This window comes from Halictus rubicundus, unplaced genomic scaffold, assembly GCF_050948215.1.
Source record: "Halictus rubicundus isolate RS-2024b unplaced genomic scaffold, iyHalRubi1_principal scaffold0027, whole genome shotgun sequence".
NCBI classification, from domain to species: Eukaryota; Metazoa; Arthropoda; class Insecta; order Hymenoptera; family Halictidae; genus Halictus; species Halictus rubicundus.
In genome coordinates, this window is record NW_027488568.1 from 1,326,467 (window position 1) to 1,350,048 (window position 23,582).

The 23,582-nt window shown below is 38.1% G+C and overlaps 1 non-coding gene across 1 annotated transcript; it reads left to right on the plus strand.

Moving 5' to 3' along the window:
* The first annotated feature begins 1,830 nt into the window (after positions 1–1,830).
* Positions 1,831–1,933, plus strand: LOC143363212 (U6 spliceosomal RNA). Its single transcript, XR_013083771.1, has one exon. It is a non-coding gene; the product is annotated as a U6 spliceosomal RNA (small nuclear RNA).
* Positions 1,934–23,582: the final 21,649 nt, after the last annotated feature.

A 23,582-nucleotide genomic window follows, 5' to 3' on the forward strand; every position in this document is an offset into this window, starting at 1 on the left:
AGACCCTTCGAGACCCTTTCGCCACAATTTAAGTTTAAATATCAACTTTCTGAATTTCCAAGAGTGAATTTTCCGGACGTTACGATTATTTGATGTTCCAGGTGAAATTTTTTAGGAATATTTCTAAATAATAAAGAAAAATGAGAAGTGCATACGATTTATTAATTTTTTATGTATAAGAAAATATTTAATAACAATTTTTTTTATCTGACAAATTATTTTTACAGCGTTCATTGGAGCACTACCACAAAATACCTGTTGCATTTTTGCGACAGTTGTCCAGTGAACGAAAACTTTGTTTATTTAACATAAAAAATTGTTATTAAATATCTTTTTATATGTATGAATGTCACATTTTTTTTCTCATCCGATATGTAACCCTTAAAAATTTCACCTGAAACATCGAATAATCATGACTTCCGTGCGATTCATTCTTGGAAATTCCGAAAGTTGATATTTGAACTTAAATTGCCGCGAAAGCATCTCGAAGTATCTCGTGATTTTTTGCACAAAGCTAGATCAATATTATAACTTGCCAAAACGATTAGTTCCGGATCGAAGCTTTCCAAAGGATTTTTTGTATTCCGCCATAAATAAAAAATGAGCGTAACACAAAGGGGCTTCAGGTTAGTCCATATTACTTAATGTTAAACAACTTTTTTTGGAAAATTTTTTTTGCCAATTAATAGTTGAAGCCATTTGCAATAACCCATATGATTTGTAGACCCCTAAGTATTCAATTATAGACGGAATAATTACAAAACTTTCGCACTGAAAACTGATGAATTCCCAGGAGCGAGGAAATGGTTATTTACCATGCGTATATCTCCGTAAAAAATTTTTTTTCAAAAATCTGACTTTGGCACACCATGCACGCACTGTTAGGCTATACAGAAATAATTTTTTTTTATAAAAATCGAAAATTTATAAAATGGACTTTTTGCCGCCTTGGCACCACTGTGCGCCGTTTGTCCCGGGTTTTTCTCCCGTCGAACGGGCCGAAAATCAGGGCAACGTGACACCGTATAAATTCGTTATTTAATACTAAGATAAAGCTACGAATGACGTGTTTCAGCAAGAGACTCGAAGATGGCCGCTTCTTTTGTTGACGTGCCCATCCTGCTGTGCTCCCTCCTGGGTCTGCTCGTAAATGGGTTCAACCAGCTCGTGATCCTGTACATACATAAAGAGGTAAATATTTAAAAAATAGAAAACTCCCTACAGATAATATATACCTATTACTATAAGGACTGCCTATTACAGTGAAATCTCGTTGTTTGTCAGTCCGCCGTTTTTACTGACAAGTTACGAAATCGGAGGTTCTCGCCGAGCGTCCCATTTGAACTACACAGGGAACGCTGGAAACCGTCGTACCCTCTTCAAGTCATAAGAAACCTATAACTTGAAAACGCTACTGACGTGAAAACGGCGAAAACAGCAAAGGTCAAGAGCCGTCGTCGCCGAGAAGTGTGCCACACATTGTCGGCTATATCGGTGTGAGACCAGAAGACTAATCGAATCCAGTTACAAAACTTCTTTATTTGTCATTATTTTTTTTATGAAACTTTTACCAACATATTTACCAACATGTTTCTGATTAAAACTAAACCAAATATGATATAATTCCGATGATATATACTTGTGTAATGGACGATGAAATATGTAGGACGATTGTGTTGTGTCTTGACATGTTCTATGCCTTTAGTATAATTTCGTGGTTAGATCGTGCATAACTCACAGACGCTAATCGTCCGTTCACTGCACCAGATATCCGGTGGGACATATCAAACGCCCTGGTTGGAAATTATGGAGGTTGTGTCTGACATGTAATTGCTTCGACAGCACATATACTAAATTTGGAACGATACAGAGAAGATTAGCATGGCCCCTGCGCAAGGATAACACGCAAAATCGTGAAGCGTTCTGTGCTGTTGAGTACTCGCGTGATCCAGGCACACACCCTTTACACAAAAAGTGGAAAAATTGCCATTTTTCACGATTTTCGTCTTAAAATCGCATTTTTAATCGTTTATAACTCGTAAACGAATAAGTCAATACCGGTGAAATTTTCAGCATGGACATAATTTATTCGAGCGAATCAAATACATTCTTTAAATTTTCAATACAGGCTCAGATAAAAGAGCCTGAAAAAACCAACTTTTACTATTTCTTTTGCGATTCCGACCAATTCAAATTTTTTCAAAAATGTTTTACACCTCGTCTAATAAACTAATCCTTCTAACTTCTCAATAAAATTCAAGTCATTTGATCTAATTTTTAGAAAGGTATATTGCTTGAAATAGTGTTGACTCAGTTTTGCTCGTTACTGTAAGTAAGAAGTGGCCGCACAATGCACAGATAGATGGATAGATAGATTATAATAGTTAGATACGTTATAATAGATAGATACATTATAATAGATAGATAGATTATTACTGTTTTTTTTTCCCCGCGGGGAACAGAATTGCAGTCAATCACAGTCCCAGCAGACAGAGGCAGTGAACGTCCGGTGGTTCGACCGCCAACGAATAAACCTTCAGATGAAGAATTATTATGAATTATCATGGACAACCGATGATGTCGCACGAGGAGAAGTAAAAATAGGATTAGGATATATGTTAAAAATTGTACGCAATAAGGTAGCACGAGAAACGACTCCAACTTTTCTTCCTGCAAGACACGCAGATGAAGTTCTCAGTTTACACGCTGAGAACAAACAGGAAAGGTGTCCAATTATGCCAAATTATAAGAAAAGACGCCGACTTCACGGTAAAAAGATCCTGTCGGCATACAGCTGACTAGTCAGGAGACATCAAGAAGATAAAAAGATGCAAGGTAGAGACTCCTGTGCCAGCATCTTTGAAAAACAAAGGATTGTGCATCTTATAAAAAGGGGGACCAACTCCTAAAATTCAGTTATAAACAGTCAGTCAGTCAGTCAGGCAATCGTGAACAATCAGTTATTCAGTCATAGTCAATAGTACAGTAGTCTCTTGTGAAGTTAAAATAGTTCGTTCAGTTGTTTCGCGACAAACCGTTTCAAAGACCAGTGTCAGCAGTCGAAGTATATTGTAACCGAATCCGAACCCGTGATCACGGTAATATTAATATTATTATTATTATTATAATCAAACTATTTGTAAGCACTCCAGTATATGCGCTATATACACCATATTTGTAAAATCAAATTTGTAATCTCTGATTCAGAACCACACTTTGAATAAATCAATAATTTTGTTGTTTTCAAAATAAGGGTACAAAGTTACTTAAACGATCCTCAATTTCCCGAACCATAGCCGGTGTATGCAGGTAGGTTCGAAACTGCGTCCTATCCTCTTAAGATCGTAATTCATACCACTTGGGACGTAACACTATCAAAGCTTGCAAAGGAGTATCTTTGTGTTATGGCAACATCTGTTCCTTCCGAAGGAGTATTCTCAAAGACTGGCGAAATAATTAGTAAAAAAAAGAAATAGATTAAAAGACAATATAGTGAATAAAATATTGCTTCTTAATATGTACAAAATAAATCTTTTATTATGTCTATTTCGTATATATTCGCTTTATCTACGTTTTTTTCTTGCCGAAATGTTCCAGTATTTCCACTCGCAGCATTTCTATACTCATGTCAGGTCCGAAATCACAGTCAAATTTAAAGCATCGAGATATTTGAAGGAATCATTTGGCAATCGATACATATAGTATAGAAACAGCTTATAGTGATCATGAATAGATTACTTCTGCGAATTTGATTGCAAAGTGGAAGAACATTAACCCCTTCGACACGATAATTTCATAGGGTGGATAATAAAAATGCCCTCGTGGATTTTAACGAAAGAACCCTCCCCTGCCCTAAACAACAAATTCGGTAATTCAAAATAGGCAGAATTTTTCATCAAAATAGACAGTTTTTTGCGAATATCTCGGAAAATAAACAGATCGCCGCACAGTGCGGACAAATGGCCTGTTTTCGTGCACTTCTCGCAATTATTTATATACAGTGAGTGTAAAAAGTATTCGTACACCTCTTATAGATTTAGAAAACCATATATTTCTTTATGTAATTGTACATTCTTTTATAAAACAAAAACACAATTACGATTATTATATGTTTCAACTACAAAATGTGACATAAATAAATTAGCGAAAAGTTAACGTTAATGAGATATATTAAAAACAGTCTGAAGTCTCTAAAAATTAGCATGCAAAAAGTATTCGTACACGTAACAAATTTAGCAATAAACGTGTTATAATTTGCGAAAATAAATTAAATTAATATTTCGTTGGATAGCCTTTCGACTGTATAATTGCGTCCAGTCTTCTTGGCATTGAATCCACTAAATTGGATGGGATTTCGTCTGTAATAATGCACCATTCCTCTTGAACAGAAAGTTTTAATTGTTCTTTACGTGAAATATGCCGGGTTCGGAGTTTTTTTATCACGCAGATCCCATAAATTTTCGATCGGATTAATATCCGGTGATTGTGGAGGTGTTTTCAAATATTGCGGTGTATTATAAAGCAACCACTTTCTTGTGTTGCGTGCTGTATGTTTGAGGTCATTGCCTTGAGTGAAGATAAAGTTGTCTTTTATACCCATTTTTTCTGCACTACTTACAATATGGGTTTTTAGTATGTTTAGGTATATTTTGTGGTCCATGATTCCCTCGATGAAGTGTAATGACCCCATTCCAGCAGCACTCATACAATCCCAAACCATAAACCGAACCTCCGCCGTGTTTTACTGTGGGACGTAGATTTTCTTTTTGTAGCTCTGTATTTTTCTTCCTCTAGACCGTACACTTGCCATCAGAGCTAAAAACATTAAATTTACTTTCGTCAGTAAATATGACTCTTCGCCAAAACTCGATAGGCTTATTAATATTATTTTTCGCGAAATCAAGTCTCTTCTTTCTATTTGCGGCATTTACGAAATAATTCTCGCGAGCAACTCGGCCGTGGTATTCATTATTTCGTAAACAATTACGAATAGTGCTGGCACATACACTTACTCCAGCGTTGTTTGCAAGCTCAGCAGCGATCTTAGGGGCACTAATTGTAGGATTTGTTTTTATTTCACGCACTATAAAACGTTCATCGCGTAAACTAAGTTTTCGAGGGCGACCAGATTTCGCTTTATTTTTATTGGTTTTTCGTTCACCATATCGATCTATAATTCCTTGTATAGTGTTGTGTGGCCTATTCATTGTTTTTGCTATTTCTCGCAATGATTTGCACTGATTATGCTGTTGTATAATAATTTTTCTTTCAGTCTCACTTGTTTCCTTATCTTTATGACCCATTTTACCGAATGTTACAAAAATTGACTGGTTTTGCAGAAGGTTGCCACTAGACTGTTCATCAAAGACCCTGTCTGATTATTTGTCGGGTCCCGCTAAACCATAATATAAACAATCGGACGCCTTTCGAGTACATTCTAGTACCTGTACGAATACTTTTTGCGCGCCAATTTAGAGACACGTCTCATAGTTTCTAATTTTTCTCGTTAACGTTAAACTTTTTCAAGTGTATTTATGTGACAGTATGTAGTTAAAATATATAAAAATTACAATTACACTGTCCAACACCAAAAAAATTTTGCAATACCTGTTGGGTGATTCTTATACACTTTGTCATCCTAAAACCGAATCTGAAAGTAGAATTGCTCCATCACGCAACGTTTTCGAAAAATTTTGGTTTTTGTAAAAATGCCTGATTTTGATACGAAACGACGTGTTACGCAAAAACTAAATACGCGAGAAAGTTCAAATTTGAGTCAAGAGATAGAAGGGACTCTCCTCTACATATTCATATAGTCAATTATATTTTTATGTACTTCCTAATAGTTGTAAATGGTTGTTATTAAAATCTCTATTAACAGTTAGAATTTCTAACAACGATGATACTATTAAAATAAATTGTTTCATGGGATTTTCCGTAAAAATTGCTTTCTCTCGGAACGTTCACGAATCACAGGCTCAATTCACTGTTACAAAGGAAATCATGAAAAATATCAGGTCATTTTGATTTGTCACTTTTAGATAGACACAAGACGTCAGAAATGACGCTTTTATATCGACAATAACTATATTTTCCTGTGGAAGCAATTTTCTTTCGTTACGTCAACGGTATGACGAATCGCCCTAAAAGTTTCAATAGAATCGGTCGCACGGTCTCCGGGAAAGCAATTCCGAAAGTTCAGTAATTTTCACAGTCCAACAATATCGTCTCCTGTCCCTTGCGGCACTATTTTGTTTGATTCATCAAACGCTACGTCTGTATCACCTGTACCAGCTTTTTCACGATATGCCCAAAGGGAGACGGTTCACTCTATGACGTAGGTAGATTTTGCCTACAACCCTTAATTTTTAACGTTAAAATGATGATTTCACATCACTTTATAGAAATATCGAGAACACGTTCAGTCAGATTTTCAACGATTTCGAGCGTATGTCCGAAGAAACAAAAAAATTAATTTATCCTCCAAAAATCTTCAGAAAATCTAATATTATATTATTCTATTAATTTTATACAAAAATGTTATACAATAAATACGCCATTCAACTCGGGCGAGTCCAAAGAATCGTCGCGTGTGAAAAGAGTTCGCATATCTTTTGCGGTTAAAGCAGGACAAATGGTTAAAGTTGTAGATTGTCGTCACTAAATAAAAATCAAAAATACAAGATATAGATCCACAATCTAGTTATTACATTATTCTCTGTTCATTAGAATTGTTGAAAGAAGGAATACATTTTTAGTTAACTTCTGTTCTCTGCAATTTTCAATAAAAAAAAAAAAAAAATTGTAGAGAACAGAAGTCGATGTGTAATCATTGCAGAATATACTTTTTATAATAACCTTTATCATAACAATAAATTTTATATAACTTTTTCATCCGTGAAAATGTTCTGTTCGGCTTCGTTAAGGAGTTATTAACGAAAACGCGGGTCATTGAACAGTACATTGAAAATTTAAAAAAATATTTATTTCAATTCTTCCATAAATGACCATGGGATTTCGCGAGATTGGAAATAAAATAAAAATCACGTTCGCAACAAATGACGCGTTTATTTTATCGCGTTTTGTGTATAATCGCGTGGATGGTCTATTTGCCCGTTGGCCGGACATATCCGCGCTTATTAAAATCGAAAATTTAACAGATTACATGTTTACGGAGAGAGAAGAGTCATCGAGTCGTTTGGGCGAAATATTATTCAATATATTGCGAATTTTAATGCGAAATAAATATCGCCTGCGTTCGTTGAAAAATACAGAGACCAAATTTATTTCCCTTTTAAATCGTTTAAGCGTTTCTAGATTTTCTAAATGCTTCTATACTGTTTTGCGTTAGATCCATCCATTTTTAACACGAATCTATAAAATCCTCGGTCTTGTTAATCATTGTTCGTTTAACCTGGGATGAATAATCCTTCAAAATATAATTTTTTAAATTCGATGCTCTCAATGGGCTGATACAAAAACCTTTTAAATTCCACGAATTTGAATGTGAAGATATTTAATTTCCCGATCAAGAGCTTTCGACAGAACGTAACGAATCCGATTTTACCGTTTCCATTCGCGGGATTGGCCAGCAGGGACACGGTAGGAATCAGTGTTAGGTGTGGCCAATAATTTCATTGTTACGTTTTCAGCGCCGTAAGGAAAAAATCGGCTTGATACTCCGCGTTTTCCAGCTACACTGAAATTTTATCTTCGACTTTTCCTCGTTTTTCATTCTACATTACCCCCGGTTCTGGTTGGTAGCGTTCACGTTCGTGTCGGCCCCACCCCGTCTGCCCTTCGCCGTTGCGTCAGAGTAATAAGTTTCAGGAGCCACTGCTCGATCGCTGGTCGTTCAATCGGCTGCGAAATATCAGAAATTGTTACATGCTTCTCGTATGCTGATTTATTTTATTTCTGCCCCCATCGGTTGGCTGCCTCGATTTTACAATCACTAAATAATATAAATCCGTTTCGAAGAGGATACGTTGAGCAACAGTATCCGCTTCGTATTTTCCGCATTTCGTCACAGGCGAGGAGAGGTGTTCTATCTTTTATTAGGTTCGCTGCTGCAATTTTTCCAGCCACGCGGATCAGGGACAAACGATTTCTCGGGAAATAAAACGCCGCCCGTGGAAAGGGGAGAATTCTTTCGCGCGACAAGGGTGCGCACGGTTTTCAAGAGTCTCTTGCACAAAATCCGTGTTGCGGTGTGCACCACCAACCTGCTGTCAGCAAATACCACCCTTCTCTTCAATCGGAACAGGAGAACCCCCGGTGGTAACAATATCTCCGCCAACCTGTGGTGTACCTTTCCAAAACTCGCTGGAGACCACGTATCGTCCCTTTGACAGCGAAACCGTATGCACGCGACGCCCTTTCTATCCCACCCCCGCGAACGTCAGAGATGAGGAAAGAGTCCCGGGAATCAGATGCCGCAATCGAAATCCCACTGTGAAACGTAGACAAAGATCGATCCTGCTCAAATCCGGGAACCGAACCGTTGGATTTCCCTGTCCGTTAACGCTGTACGTTTAATCGTTCGTGTATTTACACTTCTCTGATTACGATTTATCCCTCGACCGTCGCTCGTCACTCCGATTTAATATCTGACCAACTGCTACGACGATAGAACGCACGACCACGGAGAGAGAAATAATTTCGGCAATAGCCTTTTTCAGCTGTACCATTTTATCGAACGTGAAACGTCCTCGTACGAAATCTGAAAAACAAATGGTGACAAAAACGCGAAGAGTTTCTCTCGCATCGTATGTAATATCGAATGTCTACGCGGGGGATATTAATTTGATTTTTCTTGCACGAATGAAATCGCGATTGCCATACACGCGCGACAATTTCCGCGACCGACTCTGTGAATTCATTTGCGGAAAATCAAATAAGACAAACGAAAAGCAGATAAAACAAGATTATTTGCAGCGTTCGGAACGCGATCGTTGTTACACAGTTCGAATGAACTGAAGGAGAAGCGACTTTTCGCGAGGAAGAATTTAATGAAATAATAAAAGAATGTCACTGTAGTCGAACGCGTTATTCCCGAAGTGTGCAAACGATTTGGAATAAAATGAACCATTTACTGAAATAATATTTTCCTCTGCTTTTAGAGCGGAGCCTGTTATGAGGAATGTTCAGAGGTGCATTATGAAATACAAGGGGGGCGTAAACAATTACCCTGATCAATTGAGAATATTTTTATAATAGTATACTTTGCACGCTATCTACAAAACGGTGAAAAATGTCACGAGGAGTATTCGCTCGAGTGCAAACGGATGCTTCCAGGAAGATTCTAGTTAAAGGGACACTTTCTCGTCAGTATATTTATTTTCTTCGTTTTGCGTATGCTTTGGGTCGGAGTTTTCTTGCCAGGATAATGTAAGGGAATTATGAGGAGTTTCTAACGGGTTCTTTATTGAAAGAAATTGCTTTTCTGTTTTAAGTTGCACCCCTTCTCGGCAGGGTCGTGGCTACTTTCACCGCGGCAGCACCTCCACTTCGATTTTGTTTCGTTATCGCATGTCAACCGGCCACGGTCGATAAATACCTAAGGCTGCCTCGCAACGCGGCATTCTTTTTCATTCAGCCGTGACGCGAACGGTGGGATGAAATATACTGGGGTTGCAAAGCTACTTGGTTATTCCGTTTGCCCTCCCCCCCCTATTTGATTATAGTTTCGTACCAAGAAGAAACAATAAAAAGACATTAGCGTAACCAGTGTCGCACTATTCAACCCCATATGCCACACCCAAGGCGTAGGAGTTCATATAAAATATTCCTACAGTATTATATAATTTATTGTAATATATAATGTAGGATCTAAGTTGCAAACGCATAGCAATATTCGGATTTTCAAACATGTTATTGCTTTCAAAATTGTGAAATGCACGCTTCATTGCGCGGACGAACGAATAACTGTTTTTTGTATTTTTATTAATTTCAAAATACTACAAGCAAGAATTATTTTTTAAATTACACATTTGGAATAGAACCTGCACCTGTCAGGAAGGAAACACAAAAATTCGTTGAAAATTGAAAGGTTCGATAATACTATTCACTTCTGGTATATCATATTCGAACGATTTCTATGAAGCTATACAAATTTTGATTTCATAATCATTCCGGAAGGCAGATATTTCCTACTCAAGAAATGGGTAGTATAGGCGCAGGCTCCTTGCCAAGGTATTTTTTCCAGTCGTTTGTCTTCATGAGAGCCGTCGGGACACGCGAGAAGAGAAAATACGCAATGGACCCGCGAGAAAGGGAGTTTACGGCAACAGAATGAGCTCGAAGGAAAATCCTTTTTCCGCATTATGCTCACAACCACTCAAACTAAGGCAAGGGAGCCAAGTACTGTGAGGGTGCCAATTACTGTGCCTATACTAATTGTTGGTGTGCAACGATTGCCACTTCGGTGACCTTAGGTTTAAGGGGCGGTTTACAGCCCTTAGGTATAAGCGACCCTCGAAGTAAAGGAAAAGCGAGGTTAACAGTCAGTCGCTAACAGTAAGCCAAGCCAACGCGTCGTCAAGCCACATTTTGTAACACCGAGTATTTAGTCATACAGTTGTACGCACACAACCGTTAACATCTTAGACACTGTTCACGCGATATAGGAACATTCCACTGTTTTTTAATAAACGCCAACAGGTTATGGGCCCGGGATCCAGTGTTTTAGAGTGAAAAGTTTATTAAGCAGTTGTGTGCAGACTAAAGACAATAAGGACACAGTTATTTTTTGTTAGAGAAACAGAAAGTGAAATCATGGCAGACAGTGCGGGATTTCGTTTCGCCATACAAAAATTAAATGGTGAAAATTACCCAGTATGGAGCTACAGGTTGGAACTCCTACTGATCAAGGACAATTTGTGGGACGTGATCAAGGGAACGCCGGTTACAGGGGATGCTACATGGTCAAAAAGGGACAACCAAGCGCGTGCTACCATTGGATTGTTGGTAGAAGACAACCAATTGCAGCATATAAGGACCGCTAGGACAGCACGAGACGCATGGAACGCACTCAAGGAATATCACCAGAAAGCCACTTTAACAAGTAAGGTATTTTTGTTAAAACGGGCATGCAGAATGGTACTAAAGGAAGGAGGTGATATGGAAGAGCATATTACGACATTTTCGAACTATGTCAATCAACTGGCAGCACTCGGACAAGAATTGCCTGACAACCTTGTTGCAGCAATTCTATTAGGAAGCTTACCAGAATCTTACGAGACTTTAGTAACGGCATTAGAAAGTAGATCAGAATGCGAACTCAGTACTCAGTTTGTGAAAAGCAAACTAATAGATGAGTACAGAAGACGTAAGGGCTCAAGGGACACTAAAGAAAATGTTGAAGAAGCGGCTATGAAGACTGCATTCATGGGCAACAGCGGTGCGAAACCGAAGAAAAATTGTTTCTTCTGTAAGAAGCCTGGACATTTTAAAAGTGAATGCATGAAGTACAAGGTTTGGAAGAACAAACAAGAAAAGGCTAATAAAGCGTCCGATGAAAAGTCTTCTCCAGAATACTGTTTTTACGCGAAGGACAGAACATCGAAAGAAGCATGCTTCGGGGCGAAGATAATAAAAGGCAAAATGAGTTCTTGGATTGTTGACTCCGGCGCAACGAGCCACATGGCAACATCGAGGGACTTCTTCAAGGATTTCGACCCTGGCAGGAAGGGACACGTTTGCCTCGCGGAAGAAGATAAAACAGCTAAAGTGGAAGGCATCGGTTCAGGAATAATTAGGTACGCTGCGGACTCGGAGAAAGTTGGGGAAATCCCAATACAGGATGTGCTTTACGTTCCGACCCTAGGCTGTAACCTATTGTCTGTAAAAAGGTTGACTAAAGACGGGTATAAACTCGACTTCGAGAGGGAACAGTGCCGAATCCTCAAGAACGGGAAACTACAGGCAACGGCAAGACTGTCTCCAGACCTGTACAAATTAGAAACGGTCGATAGGGTCTGCGTGGTCAATGAGGCCATAAATACGGGACATACGGATTACTGTCAACATTCATGGCATCGACGTTTTGGGCACCGCGATCCGGTCGCAATTAAGGAGATGGCCGAAAAAGGTCTAGCGACAGGCATCAAGGTAAAGGACTGTAAAACGCGCGAGACCTGCGAGTGCTGTATAAAGGGAAAAATGGCACGGATACCGTTTCCAAAGGAATCAACCAACAGGAGTGAATCAATTCTGGACTTGATTCACACAGACGTTTGCGGACCAATGCAAACCGTAACTCCAGGTAACAGGAGATATATTTTATCAATCATCGACGATTTCTCAAGATATTCCCATATTTATCTGATGAGTTACAAAAGTGAAGCTGCAAAATATATCAAGGAATTTGTAGAAATGGCAAAAACTAAATTTAACAGAAAACCTAAAGTTATAAGGTCAGATCGAGGAAGGGAGTACATCAACGAAGATCTACAGTCATATTTAAGGAAGGAAGGTATTCGATCGGAATTTACAGCTCCATATTCACCACAACAAAACGGAGTTGCAGAAAGAAAAAATAGGTCGTTACTAGAAATGGCAAGATGTTTGCTGCTGGATGCACATATGGAGAAAAAATATTGGGGTGAAGCAGTAAGTACCGCAAATTATTTGCAAAACAGGTTGCCTACAAAAGCAACAGGGAGGACTCCATACGAACTATGGTTTCGTACAAAACCAGACGTAAGCAACTTACATATTTTTGGCTGCGAGGCATATGTGCACATCCATAAGGAACAGCGAAGGAAACTAGACGACAAGGCAGAAAAATTTACTTTCGTAGGATACTCGGAAGAATCGAAGGCGTATCGACTGTTGGACATCCAAACTAACCGGATCAAAATTAGTCGAGATGTGATTTTTCTTGACAGAATTCACGAAAAGGGAGTAAATGGTAACAAATCACTGCACGATGAAGTTATTTTCGAAAGGTCTAATCAGGAAACCGTGCAGGAAGATGTCATCGAGGAGGAATCATTAACAGAAGACAACACGGAGGACACTTTCTACACTGAAGATGAAGCGGATAGTGATTTTGAAGCAAATATACGCAATGAAGGGATAAATCAGATGCAGTGCAGACGTTCTGAAAGAACAAACAGAGGTGTGCCACCAGACAGGTACATGGCCGCATCATTAAAGGCAGTGTTAAATGAAGGCAGTGAACCCCGAAATTTCAAAGAGGCTTTATCGGGACCACATAAAGATAAATGGAAGAATGCCATTGAAGAGGAAATGAAATCATTAGAAGACAATGAGACGTGGGACATTGTGCCTAAACCAAAGGATCGAGAAGTCATCACTTGTAAATGGGTCTTCAAGTTAAAACGGAACGCCGAAGGGAACATTGAGAAGTACAAGGCCCGACTGGTTGCACGTGGTTTCTCACAGAAATATGGGACAGACTACGACGAAGTCTTTGCTCCCGTAGTGAGGCAAACTACCCTAAGGACCCTTCTAGCCATTGCAGGTAAAAAGGGTATGACAATAAAGCACTTCGACGCGAAGACAGCATTCCTGAATGGAAATTTGACGGAGACCATCTTCATGAATCAACCCGAAGGTCATGCCATACCTGGAAAAGGGGATTATGTCTGCAAATTGAAGAAAAGCATCTACGGATTGAAGCAGGCAGCAAAAGTGTGGAACGACAAACTAAGTGACTTGTTAAAGAAACACGGGTTTCAACAAAGCAAGGCAGATGCATGTCTATACATAAAGTGTAGTGAAGGTGAAGTGATTTACGTGATAGTTTACGTAGATGACATTTTAATAGCGGCTAAAGATATGAACAATATAGATAAGGTAGCATATTGTTTGAAAAGGTACTTTCACCTTAGCGATTTAGGTCTATTAAAGCACTACTTAAGTATAGAAATTAGAAAAGATAAGGACGGTTTTTACTGCATGAAGCAAACAGAGTATATCAAGAAAATTTTAATTCGATTTGGCTTGCAGGATGCAAAAAGTTCTAGTATACCATTAGATTTAGGCTATATAAAGAGCAGGGATGGTTTATTACCAATGCCAGATAGTAATAAGTATCAACAGTTAATTGGTACATTATTATATTTAGCGGTTAATACTAGACCAGACATTTCAGCAAGCGTTGCGATTCTAAGTCAGCATAATAAAAATCCTACTGCGGCTGATTGGACAGAGGCGAAAACAATTGTTCGTTACTTAAAGGGAACTAAAAATTACGAACTAAGACTTGGCCAACGGAACGATAAGAGTGGTTTAGTGGGTTTCGCGGATGCGGATTGGGCTCAGGATAAGACAGACCGAAGATCAAATAGCGGTTATTTATTTCAATACTTTGGAGCACCAATAAGCTGGGCCTGTCGGAAACAACCATGTGTAGCCTTATCGTCTACCGAGGCGGAATACATCGCACTTGCCGACGCATCACAGGAAGGAGTCTGGATACGGAATCTGCTAGAAGATTTTCATAGGAAAACAGAAGAAAGAACAACAATTTATGAGGACAATCAGAGTTGTATTAAGCTAATCGAAAATAAGAAGTTTAGTAACAGAACAAAACATATAGACACTAAGTTCCATTTTGTTAAAGAGTTAAAGGAGCGAGGAATTTTCGATTACCACTATTGTCCAACTGATGACATGCCAGCGGACATGTTAACGAAACCGTTAGGGGAAATAAAATTAAAGTATATGACGGAGCGTTGCGGATTAACAGACCAACAATTGAATGCGGATGAGTGACCATCGTTGAGGAAGGGTGTTGGTGTGCAACGATTGCCACTTCGGTGACCTTAGGTTTAAGGGGCGGTTTACAGCCATTAGGTATAAGCGACCCTCGAAGTAAAGGAAAAGCGAGGTTAACAGTCAGTCGCTAACAGTAAGCCAAGCCAACGCGTCGTCAAGCCACATTTTGTAACACCGAGTATTTAGTCATACAGTTGTACGCACACAACCGTTAACATCTTAGACACTGTTCACGCGATATAGGAACATTCCACTGTTTTTTAATAAACGCCAACACTAATAATATTTATTTTTAAAGCATAATGAATATAGGTATATATTAACTAATTCTAATGAAAAAAATTGAATATTTTGTTTTAATATTCATTATGCTTTAGAAATAAGTATAATTAATATCGGCACAGTAATTGGCATCCCCACGGTAATTGGCTTCCTTACCCTGTGCGTTGACATTTTGTCGAGTGTTTATACCCGTTGGAACGAACACAGGAACTTCGTTTCCTCGTCTCGCGCAATTATAAACTTTCTCGGGGAAGTATATTTTAGTATCGCGTCTCGACACACGTAGCAGAATTATCAATGAAAACCTTTTTTAACATTTCATTCACTTGTTTAGTTACAGTTATTTACAATCGTTTCGTGCTGTATCGATCGTGCATGTCAGTTTACTTCGTCTTTACTGGTCGGCTTTGTTGGTATGGTAAATATCACACAACTTCACGTCTTCTTGGTTGCGTGGTTGTGTTTTTGTTTGTTTGGTCTGTGATTTTGTTTCGTTCGTTCATGTATTATTTTTTGGAATAAACGTTTGTTATTTGTGAATCCCCATAAATCTCACAGGCTTCATCGTGGGCTGGGTATACACGGTATAATGCAGGTGTTACATTAAACGTTTCGATGCAACAATATTTTCAGTGTTTCAGTGAATTATTCAACGCTCATCGGCGAAATCCGATATTTGAGCTCGCAATGCAAAACAATTTTGCCAAACTTAACATGCAGGTAGGTAAAAAGTAAAATTCCGTCGAGTGTAACGCGGTACGTGAATTACATGGAAATTCGTATCTGCTCGAGCATTGCGCCACTCTCAATAACAAGGTGCTTCAGTTTCTCGATTATTGAAATTTCCTTGAATTGTAAATATATAATGAACTAAAATATGACGAAGCAAGGTCAATTAATAAGTTCAAGAGCTACCTTGGCAACGATATAACTATGGAACTAAATACACGGAATTTCGAGAAATCGGATACTCAAAAATTGATCCCTGAAGATCTTGAAACTCGATGCTAGTGTTACGAATGGAGATTCTGTTTACGTGAGTCTCTCACCCCCTTCTCGAAACGACATGTTTTTCCCTGCAAAAGGTCCGAGTCATATGCCATCATAAACAATTACGCCATTAGGAAAAAGTGCATGCATATAGGAAAATTTGGAGGAATACCTTCCAAATTTTTCCATACCCCCACTGCCGTTTTTTTAAACAAATCTGACTATATAAAGAGTCCAAGTTTGCTCACGAACGGGTTAGTCTGAAGCAGAAAACCGAACGATACGCGTCGTGAGATCGGGTTCATAGCCCCTTTCGAATCAATTCTTTAACCGCTACCTCCGTTATTCAGGGCAAATTAGTTAACATAATCCCCGTATTTCTCAGTGCATCAAAACCGAGAGCAACGGAACTTAGTATCCGCGATAATATTTCACACTACACAATTACCCCTATTACTTTCATATTATATTGTGACACATACGAGTCTCCAAACTCATTTCCACATACTTTTGAATTCCAGTAACTAGTATTTCCCACATTAGATACGCCTTTATCGCTCGAGGTGTATCAATAAAATTTAAACGCTTCGAGGGCCATCTTCCCAATACCATCCGCTTACCCATCCTATAGTATTGTACGATCGGCGAGAGTTGTCAAAAATGTCGTCAGTGGAGTGCAGGGGGAACGGCGAGTCCCCACTCTTGACGCAAGGCTGCGGATCCCACTCTTACGCTTTACTCCCGGCGGGGACGGTCGACGTAGGCGTAAATAAGTAGGATCCGCGTAAACTATGGGGGACACATGATATTCTCTGATTCTCGCTAACCGTGAAGACTGGAGTCTTAAATTTAATAAAAAAAGTCGCAAATTTCAAGCGTGGGTTGATGGATCCCTGCTGTGCGTGCAAGGAAACTAGGTTTCCATGGACCTGTTTGCCGTGCACGCACAATATAGTTACACCAATGTTCTGAGCTCAGCGTTGCGTCGCCGCGCGACATCGCTCTGTTGCAGTCACACTCAATACGCTCGTTTGCTGTCTTCGATGAGCGATTCGGCCAATCGCGGAAGACGTGTAGCGCGTAGTGGGAGCACCACGTGATACCAACGAGTTAATAGTGAGCATATCATCGGGTGGTATGATATCGCACCGATTTCGCTGAAGTCCTTTAACCCTTTGCACTCGAGTGGTGACTGTGATGCACCACTAAAAATTGTTGTGGCATTATTTCAAAGAAATTACAAAAAATATTACAAAATATTTGTTAAATTACAAAATTTCTATTTAATAGATTACTAAACATTTAATTATTATATGTGGTAATCGGATTAGTTTCGTATGAATAAAATGAAAATATTGTAAGACGGAAGAAAAATTTAGTTTTAGATTGAAAATAGCGCCGAGTGCAAAGAGTTAACAATTTGTTACAGCTTAAAAGTTATAAAAATCTTATTACTTATCTTATATACTTAAAAAATTTTAAAAAAAAGTTGTAAAAATCAAGCGTGCGCAACAAGTTCTAGCAACTCGTGGCGGTAATCGATATTATGGACGTAGTCACCAGACTAACGCTTGTTCCCGATCAAAGGGCCTAGCCGGTGATTTAAACTACCCTCAGGGGTTTTTCAATCATTAATGAACCATTCGAAAGCTGTCAAAGAAAAATCCCTCTGAATAAAATGCAACCCCCTAGCATGCCCGTGAGGGTAGTTACAGGGTAAATTGGATTTCGCACTTTTCCGCGCATTTTCCGCACCTCGATGCTACCTAAAATTCTGGAAAAAATGTGGCATATTTTACATCCTAAAGTGCGGTTTTGAGAATTTTTCAGATTTTTTTGTTGCAAACTGTGGTCGTAAAAAATGAAAAACGTCAAAAAATCGGAAAAATGCAGATTTCTCAAAAATATGAAAACATGCTATTCTACTTTTTAGTACCTAAAAGTTTTTTTAAAAATTGAAATTAACAATGTTTATAACCATTTCTTTATAAAAAAATTGTGATTTCTTTTGAAAGTGGCGCAGAATTTGTAATTTGTTAATTTTTTTTTTTTTTTAATTTAGGTTCATGCAAAGCGTATTATTATATATTAACGAAAAACTTTTGGATTTGTGATTTCAGATAATTAGAACGACCTGTGTGTTGCACAGCGCATTTTAGAGGAGCCAAATCCAAGCAGCTGCTGCTCAGTTATTTATGAATATTTTTATAATCTCAAAATTGATATAGGTTGTCTAGATGTTACACAATAACATGCAATTTTTTGTAAATAAAGAAATATTGTGCTCTCTTCAAAACAAATTCGAGAAGAAACGCTTGTTTGCTTGACCCTCCCCCCTTAAGGGGGCCGGCAGGCATTTGGCCTTGACTGTCACGCTATGTTATCCTGTGCCTTTTTTCTAGACATTTTACGTCTTAAATAAGTAAGTAATCAATTAAAAATGCATACCACCGTGTTTGTACATGTCTTCGCTACGTCTGTATAGAGCCCTTTTTTCGATACGAACACTAAATCTCGCGAAATTAAGAGAATCTCTCAGCGGCAGCCATCTTGTGACGTCATACTTGCTTCAGAATTCGAATTTTCTGCCGAATATTGTTAATTACTCCCCGATGAGGTAGAAATTCGAAATTTGGGCTCTATACAGACATAAATTGGACTTTTAGGAAACACAAGTGACCACTTTTAAACTGCTCATTGCAATATTGAAGCGATAGTTTGAAAAGGTTTTGACCCATGCATAAGCATATGGATTTCAAACTCTGCCGGCCCCCTTTTAAGCATAGTAAGCAAAGACGAGAAACGAGAAGAGTTGGCACGAGAAACTCGTTGGTACTAGGGCTGTTACTTTGCTTCGAAGGTCGAAGATTTCGAAGCTTCCGGTGATGAAAATCGAAGGATCGACACTTCGAAACTTCGAAGCTTCGATTCGTTTCCAGTTAACGGATAAAAGGAATAAATTTTCATAATTTGTTTCTATATTCACCATCTGAATTATTTCACTAATTTATTGTTAAGATAATATATTTATTATTTGAATTATCATTTCGATAGTTCACTGATAAAATAATTGTTTAAATAAATAAATTTTTACAATTTGTTTCTATATTCATTATTTGAATTGTTATTTCAATTATTTATTGTTAAAATAACTTATTAAATAAATAAATTTTCACAATATGTTTCTATATTCATTATTTGAATTATTTCAATAATTTATTGTTCAAATAACTGTTTAGACAATGTACACGTATTTACATAATTAATATAGGAATACATTTCTATAGAGTATAAAAATTTATAATCTACGGAAATTTTTATAATCTATAGAAATGTGTTTCTATATTCATTATGTAAATACTTGTACATTCTTTAAATAATTATTTTAACAATGAAATATTAAAATAATTCACATAATGTATGTAGAAACAAAATTTGAAACTTTAATCATTTAAACCATTATTTTAACAATAAATAATTGAAATAACAGGTCCATGGAAACCTATTTTCCTTGCACGGACAGCAGGGATCCATCAACCCACGCTTGAAATTTACGACTTTTTTATTAAATTTAAGACTCCAGTCTTCACGGTTAATGAGAATCTCCGCCGGGAGTAAAGCGTAAGAGTGGGATCCGCAGCCTTGCGTCAAGAGTGGGGCGACCTCGGTTGGAATTCACCCGGTGCGGTCTCCGTTGGCGGGCTCGCTAGCTTGTTTGGGGATCGTGGAGGTCGTTTCGGTCAGCTGACGGTTGAGCCCGAACAGGAAGTACATAAAAATATAATTGGCTACATAAATATGCAGAGGAGAGTCCCCTCTATCTCTTGACTGAAACTTGACCCTTCTCGCGTGTTTAGTTTTTGCGTAACACTCGTAATTATTTATCAAAATCATGCATTTTTACAAAAACCAATATTTTTCGAAAACGTTGCGTGATAGAGCAATCCTGCTTTCGGATATGGTTTTAGAATGACAAAGTGTATAAGAATCACCCAACAGGTATTGCAAAATAATGTTGGTGTTGGATAGTGTTATTAATTGACTATCATTAACCTAACAGAAATTCTTAAAAAATAATACATAATAAAATAACAAAATAGAATAGATATCGTATTTTGGAGAACTTTTCGAGACAAATACTCCACAACACGCTACGATTATGTCTGGATCTACGCCGACGTTCAGCACTATATTTGCGCAACAACTCCTTAACGATACATGACACGTGACTGGAATTTCAAGTATTCCAACAAGATTCGGCACCGTCCAGGGAAAGCCGACACGACGCGACATCTTACCTTACGCCTCGTTCAATGTTTTCCCCTTTCTCCTGACAAATAAAAACACTTTGAAGAACCTGTTGGCCCATGAGATCCAGTTTGATTGACATTGATCCACCCGCATCTCTCTTTCACTCTCTATTTGTTCAAGACGATTCTAGGAAACACCTTCGAGTGCCTTTCTGCTTGCTCACGAACGGTATCAGCCCTGGCCATTTAGTGAAGGAGGGTATCGATTCTATTGGATCAGTTTCTTATTAAGTCATGCTATGGCAATATATTTCATGGAGCAACAGTTCTTTATATAAAGTAATTCACAAGAGAAACTTTAAAATTAACAAGAAAAACTTTTTAACCAACCCCGAGATGGTGGGGTAATTACACCCACCCCCCTCCACAGCCAATGGCGGTGGTGGGTGTTATCTCCGCCCACCGCCGTTATTTCTGCGTCAGCTTGGCAAAAGAATATTTTACGCGGAAAAGTATTAAAATCTTGGAATGGCCAGCCAGGTCTCTAGATTGAAATATTATGGAAAATTGCTGGGCTTATTTAGCCAGATGAGTATATGCCGGTGGAAGACAATTTCGAACCCTTGACAAATAAGAACCTGCATTGAACAAAACTGGGCAGCGTTAAACAGGAAATTTGTTAAAAAATTATATAAATCTATGCCACAACGTTTAGTGGCAGTTATACAAACAAAAGGCGGAGTTACGAAATATTGAAACATTATTTTTTTTATACATATTCTTATATTTTAGTTATTTTAAGAAATTTGTGCTATCATTTTGACGGACCGATTTTTCGTTTAATGTTACACATTCTCCAATAAAGTTCTTTCTTCACGTAATAAATGCGTTAAAACATATTGAAGCAATTGGTTATTCTTATTACGCAGTATACAGGTCACAAACAATGCAATATACTACTTGAAAAGCTGAATACCATTTATCTGTATAATGTGCTATCTTTTTGTCGCGGAGTGTACATAACACGGGTCGGGTGTATCGGTGTGAGACCAGAAGACCACTACTAATCCAACAAGAAAACTTCTTTATTCTTCATTACTTTTTCACGAGACTTTCACCAAGACATTCGCGGCATTTTTCTGATTAAAATGAAACCAAATATGATATGATTCCGATGATATTTACTTGTGTAATGAACGATGAAAGTTACTTCCCATTACAATTATATTAACGGAAAGTTAGTGTAAATATGATCCCAATTGTATCGTGTTTGGTATCATTATAATCAGAAAAATTCAACAAATATATTGGTGAAAGTCCCGTAAAAAAAAGTTAATAATAAAAAACTTTAAGTTTTGGTTTAAAGGCCAGTCTTTCTTTCATCTTTCCCAAACGCTTCGACTCTCCGCGTCTTTTTCTATCCCATATGCTGTCTTTTTTTGGCTTCCGGAACTTCAATCGTTCATTACACAAGTAAATATCATCGGAATCATATATTTGGACTGCGGCGAACTGTAAATGGCGGTGAATATCGCTGTCCTTTTCTACGTTCGGCACTGCATCAAAGAATAGTGCCCCGAGCACGACAAGACCCGAACTTTTGGCATATAAAGCGGATTCACTGTAACCAGATTTCAAATATTTATGTGAAATTTTGAGACATCAATTTTTTAAGTAATTAGATAATATCCAAATGTGAGTGTCAAAACAGAAATCGACAGGAGAAATAAGATTGTAGTTAAATGGATGCAGAAGTTATAAGCCAATATCTTTCAGTAAAATTCCGTCGGTCCCCCACCACGATCGCTATTTTCTCCATGAGCAGCGTCTTCATCCTCGCCTCTCATTCTTCGTCTCTGTGCCCTATAAAGACGGAATATCGAATTGGCGTTCCGACGAAGGAAAATCTTATTTATGAATCTCTTCGGATTTCATATAAAAAAAATAAAACAAAATCTATCTCTACATTTTTATATTTCATATTTTCATATTTTTACATCCTATACCATATTATGCCTTTAAATCCAACAATTCTTGTCCTCACTGTTTTTGCGAATCGTTAAAAGATATTTCAAGCGGACAGCGTTCATGAGGCACGATTGTATAGACATGTAGCGGATGTTGAGTGCGGGAAAGAAACTTTCTCCGTATCTTCGGGTGACGGGGTATTTTCCCCTCATTAAGGTCATTTTGCATATCCTTGTCCCGGTCTAGTGCGTGTGGAAGGGCTAAATACAACACACAAGGTAACAAGATGTCTGTCGACAAAATGGCCGCAAATAACCATGGGATTTCACGAGATTGGAAAAAAATTAACAATCGCGTTCGCCAGAAATGACGCATTTATTTCATTGCGTTTCGTGTATAGTCGTATGGATGAGCTTTTTCGTGTTGACGGGACGTAATCCGCGCTTATTGAAATCGAAAAATATAACGGATTACACGTTCAAATAGAGAGAAGAGCCATCGAGTCGCTCGGGTGAAAGATCAATCACTAGATTGCGAACTTTAATGCGAAATAAATATCGCCTGCGTTCATTGGAAAATACACAAACCAAATTTATTTCCCTTTTGAATCATTTAAACATTTTTAGATTTTCTAAATGCCACTATACTGTTTTACTTATGATCCATTCATTCTTAACAGGAATCTATAAAATCTGCAGTCTTGTTAATCATTGTTCGTTTAGTCTAGGATGAATAATCTTTTAAAATATAATTTTTGTAATTCGACACTCTCCATGCGCTGTTACAAAAAACTTTCAAATTCCACGAAATTATTGATTGGTCACCGGGAACGCGGCAGTAATCAGTGTTAGGCGTGGCGAATAATTTCATTAGTACGTTTTCAGCGGCACAAGGAAAGAGTCGGCTTGTTATTCTGTGTTTACCAGGGACGTTCTCTCCTTTTCTGTTCTACATTACCCCGGTTCTACTGACAGCATTCACGTTTATGTCGGCCTAACCCTCACTTCTCTTCGCTGTTGTGTCAGAGTAAGAAGTTACAGGACCCACGGCTCGATCACTAGTCATTTAATCGGCCATGAAATATCGAAAATCGTTACCTCATAATATGCTGATTAATTTTATTTTATTTCTACCGGCTGCGATTTCTGCCTCCATCGCTTGGCTGCTTCAACGTGCAATCGTAGAATTAGGTAATAAATAATAATATAAATCCGTTTTTACGAAGAAACGTTAAGCAACAGTGCCTGCTTTGTATTTTCCACATTTCTTCACAGGTGAGGAGAGGTGTTAGCTCCACTTTTGCCAGTTCCACTATCATAATTTTTCCAGCCACAAGGCTCAGGG